Consider the following 5494-nt stretch of genomic DNA (forward strand, 5'->3'; position numbering starts at 1 on the left):
CCTGAGGTAATCTCTCTTGTGTTCCTGACTTCCCTCCTCCATTTCTTTAGAATTAGAATGTTCAACTTCAGTGAGCATGTAATCCTTCTGGTATTCTCTCTAGAGCTCTGTGTTTTCAAAGCATATGTCTGCCAAACTGCATTTCTTAAGCACAAATGCTATCCTGTCATTGTCAGCTTGCTTATTGATCTTCTCCACTGGACTTCAAGATCCTGGAAGATGCGGGCTGTTACTTTTATCACTACACACCCAATGGCTCACCCTTGGCTGAGCACATAGAAAATGCTCCATAAACATTTGTTAACATGAATGAGTAAATGAGTACTTGTCTTTCCCATTTTTAACTTGTTAGAATGCACATTAATTTCTTGCTTATGCTAGACTGAGCCATTGTCAGAACTAGGAAAACTCAAGAATCCTAACTAACACACTGATTTTTTCTCCCATGGAGTTGACATAATTATCAATAATAATAATAATAATAATAATAATGAGTAGATATTTTTATTACCCCCATTTTGTAGATGTGGAAACTGAAATTTGCAGAGCTTAACTGACTTGCCCAAAGTCACAGACTTAGTAGTACTGGAGCCATGATTCAACCTCAGAACTCCAAAGTCTATGCATGTGTCCTCTACGTAATTATGACTTCGCAATGTTTTATTTTGCTAACATACTCTTGTCAGAGGTAAGTGGAAAAAAGAAGCAAGAATTGAGGCTTGAGATTGTTCACACCTTTGAGGCCCTGTCTGAAGGCTTCCTGGCCTCAAGGTTAGAGAATCCCTGCTTGGGTTCGGGATCACACACAGCTTCCCTGCTTATTCAGGCCACAATGTTCTCAGACCACCTTACTTCATAGGCAAAAATAACTTGGCCCGATGCAAGCAGCTCCTTGCATTGCGGAGACCATAAAAAGAAGGTATGCATAGAAAGTATGGGTGGGCTTCTCTCCCTTGATCATAAATTTGGTCTATAATCAACCAAACCCAGAAAGCCTCTTCAGATTGTTTTCACTGTCTACTGACTCACAGCTTCCAATTTTCATTTTATCCTCTTTCGTTCCCCTTACGCATTTTAGCTGCACTTCACAGAGTGCTGCACAAAGGGAAAACTCAATATGAGTCAAATGCTTACCAGAATGGGACATTCTGACATTTCAGAACAAGAAGCTCAGATTGAGGTGTTTCAAAAAGGCATGCATCAAATGTCCCGAAAGCTGTTATAAGAGATTCAACAGCTTTCACATTGACCTCAATAAACAAAATTAAATGTTTGCTTGTTTCATGGTTACCATGTCCCAATGCAAACAGCCTGGTGCTTTTCCTATTTTCCACTCACTTCTGTTACCTTGGCCATGTGCATGTCATGACTGGACAGCACTCAGGATCATCGTCTGCAAGAGTAAAGGGGGTATTCGTGCCCATAATGGGGCAACTCCTGTTCCAGGAGAACTTAGGGCCATTCAAGACCAATGTCTATGATTAGGAAAATTAAAACAGAACCAAGGTTAATCTACCACACTCAGGATGTTCGTTGTATCTCGGACTAAGCCAAAATGCTAAGAGGGAACAGGGTTGCTAATTTCAATTGTGTAAAATGTCCTCAGATTTCAAATGAACCCTGTGGGCAGAGAGAGAGGAAGTCCAGACATTTCCCTTAGATTCTTCTCTCAGGACAAAGGCAAAATGCCCTACCCCCCCCCCCTTACCGTTCTTACCAACAACATGGGTCGGTGAGTTGCTCCTGTCAAAGGCCCAGTAAGTAATGAGACAGGGCTAGGTCTGTCCTACTCAGCATCGTGCCTCCAGAACCCAGCACACACCTGACTTAATACAATTTTATTAACTTCATAAAGAACTACAAGGTCAATGGAGAAGAAGAGATGCCCTGCAAAAATATGGCTGGAAATGGACTCCCCTGGCATAGAGAAGACCTTGAATCTCACAGAGGGTGCCCTTTACTCTAAGAATGAGCCAAACCTTATCTGCTGGGGGAAGACTTTTGTTGGATGATAAGATCTTTTAAAGACTAAGCTACTTTTGATCATTTTAACATGCTTTAAAAGCACTATAAAGCTTGGCTTTTTAAATGATTCCTTAGTTTTTGATTTCTGAACAAAATAATATATTTAAGAACCAACACCTTTCTTTAGTCCACGATTAAATATAATATGTATATCTATTTGAAATATACATTTTGAAAATACTAGAAAAGTGGCACCTGGGCGGCTCAGTCGGTTGGGCATCTGCCTTCGGCTCAGGTCATAATCCCAGAGTCCTGGGATCCAGTCCCGCATCAGGCTCCCTGCTCAGGGGGGAGCCTGCTTCTCCCTCTCCCTTTGCCACTCCCCCTGCTTGTGCTCTCTCTCTCAAATAAATAAATAAAATCTTTAAAAATATATATCACTTACATTAATCAGCTTATAGTTGCCTCCCTCCTCCCCCCCCCCAAATCTTAGGATACAGTTTATACTTATATATTGGGCATATAAGTATAATAATATTAATCAGTTCCTTATGGGCCTTGTCTTGAATCTGCATAATAGTTGGTAAAGCTCCTAAAAAAGCTTTGTAAATATTACTGTATTATTTAAATGTTCTACCACTGAGGTAACCATCAGGAAGATGTCCACCTGGTTCTGATGATGGAAAATCAAGGGTAAACAGACAGAAAGTCAGCCTTCCATTCCTGTACTTCATCCAAACTCAGATTCCCACCAGAGGGACCGGCGGTGGCCCCCAGGTCTTCCTAAGTCAGAAGCACAGCCGTTCGACACTTACTTTCTATGATCATCTGCTGGGTCCCTTATGTCCTTGCCCTCCTCCCACTTATAAAACATGTGCCTATCTGCCTAGGAGAAAGGAGAGGTGATCAGAATATTTCAAGCACCAAAGGGAAATGCAAACGGGGCAATGTACAGTCAGTAGAAGCAAGCATGTCATGAACACAAAGCCTGGGAGAGGGGAGGGAACTGGGTGCATTTCATAGTCTTAGCAAAGGATTGCGGGGTACAGGTGGTGGCAGCAAATTGCCTGTCAAGAGATGCGCTTCTTAACAAGGCCAGCCATGTAGAACAGCCACCATGCCACGAGGGCACCGCTTCCGGCTGGATCCTGGGGGCTCCCGACCGCTGCAGGAACGACAGTCCTGTGCTCCCCAGCAACAGCCATGTCCCTGGGGGGTGTGGAGACAGACAACAGGGTTCATGCCGCCAGCCATCCCTTCCTACTGCCACTGCCAAGCCATCAGTCAAACGAGGAATGGGAATAAGGGAAGGGGGTGGGCAGGGAATGAAGTCAGGCACTGGGCGTGGGGAGGGGGTACATAGGAAATGGAGAAGAAGGCACCCATTTATCTTCAGGATCCTTCTGTCATCTTGCGTTAACAGTGGGGGGTATACAGCAAGCTAAAGAACAGAAGGATTGAATAATGTTAGGTCCTGACCACGTTGTTCCCATGTTTTCCTCGGCTGGGTACTCTCAGATGTCCCCCAAAACACTGTCCACTTTTCCAAGCTCTCTCTCTCTCTCTCTCTCTCTCACACACACACACACACACACACACATTCCCAGTATCTTACTTGTGTCTGTTCATCTCTGTGTTTAAAACTGAAATGACAGTCGGGGAGACTGGTCATTGTACTGACTTCCTTTGTCACCATTTCACTCCTGTGCAAGAGATAAATTTTCCAGGATTGCAAGGCAATGTCACTCCCAAAGTCAAGGTCAATTTGGGCGCCTGGGTGGCTCAGTCGTTAAGCGTCTGCCTTCGGCTCAGGTCATGATCCCAGGGTCCTGGGATCGAGTCCCACATCGGGCTCCCTGCTCGGCAAGAAGCCTGCTTCTCCCTCTCCCATTCCCCCTGCTTGTGTTACTGCTCTCGCTATCTCTCTCTCTGTCAAATAAATAAATAAAATCTTTAAAAAAAAAAAAAAAGTCAAGGTCAATTTGAAATGCACTCCCTCACACAGAGGAGAACCCTCTGTGCCTCCTGGAGCCACTGTTCTACCCCCGACAGGGTGACTCCACATTGAGAACAGAGGCAGGTGCAGGGCCACATCGGTGGAGGCCCCTTGGGGCCTTTCGAGGCTAGTTCTCAGCACCCAGGCTTCCACGTGGTCTGGGCAGTACCAAAGCAGGACGCAAGGCTAACTGCAGGACCGGCCACCGCAGCTTCCAGGGCAATCTGGTTGCGAGTCAAATAGATCCCAGGGACCAAGCTGAATAACAAAAAGGTCAATGAGGGGCGCCTGGGTGGCTCAGTTGGTTAAGCGACTGCCTTCGGCTCAGGTCATGATCCTGGAGTCCCGGGACCAAGTCCCGCATCGGGCTCCCTGCTCGGCGGGGAGTCTGCTTCTCCCTCTGACCCTCCTCCCTCTCATGCTCTCTGTCTCTCATTCTCTCTCTCGCAAATAAATAAAATCTTAAAAAAAAAAAAAAGGGTCAATGAAAGGGGATTTCAATCTTCAGAAGAAGGAGATTCTGGGCATGTAAAATGAGGTAAACATCCAACTCTGTAGAAAAAAGCCGTGATGTTAGGACTAGCGCTTCAGGGAGAGGCAGTGGAGACATGGATCTTGAGAGAAAATTCTGAAGAAGTGGGAAGAGATCAGAAACAGTAGAGATCATTGCAGGGCTCTGGGGGCAGATTCCTTGGCAGGCTCATCTTCGACGTCTTCGGAGTACCTGGCCCAGGGCAGGTGCCCAGGGAAAACCTGATGAGTCAAAGAATGAATCCGCGGTGGCTGAAGCTCTCACTAAAAAGGCAAAAAGGCTGCAGACTGGATCACGTTGTTTCTTAAGAAAGCCTATACCTGCCTTTGGAGAGCCCAGGTTTCTTGCATTCTTAGGCATATTTGCTAAAGTCGTGTCCTGGGGAAGCAGAAGGCAGTTCTCAGGTTCACTGAGCTAGAACAGCATTTTGATACAAACAGACCGGGCCTGCTGAAAGAGTTATGCACTTGGCAGGACTAGCACCTTGAGCTCAGACAGAAAGCACATCTGTGCCTCATTGGTAATGTAATAACCTACATTACATTTTAGGCCGAGAGCACCTGTGCACAGCCCAGAAAGTCAGCCCAGGGCAACCATTCTGATGGAGGTGATATTAAGAGCTCTCATTAAAACTGATGACTTGAGCGGTGCCCAGTAGTGAGGCTGCCGGGAGGCATCTGTCTGCATTTCCATGACCAGCCTCTATTTTGGGAGTTCATAACTCAACCATCGAAATAGGCCTTGCATTGAACTGAAACCTGAAAAGAGAACGATCCTGGGGTAAAGAGAGTTGGACTTTCAGAGCTGCAAAAGTATGTCAGTTGTCACATTTGTACCTGTTCAGCTCTGCATTATATGGAGCATTACCATTTTCCTGCCCCTGTGTGCCCAATGGAATTAGAAAACAGCATGGGGATGGGAAATTGACTTCTGAGCTGGCTCGGGGACAGTGTGAGTGACCTAGCTTTTATGGGCAGGATTTGGGGATGCTACGGGGTCTG

Source organism: Mirounga angustirostris, unplaced genomic scaffold (genome assembly GCF_029215605.1).
Source record: "Mirounga angustirostris isolate CCGP_5_RB_7025 unplaced genomic scaffold, mMirAng1.0.hap1 SCAF_8, whole genome shotgun sequence".
In the NCBI taxonomy this organism is placed as follows: domain Eukaryota; kingdom Metazoa; phylum Chordata; class Mammalia; order Carnivora; family Phocidae; genus Mirounga; species Mirounga angustirostris.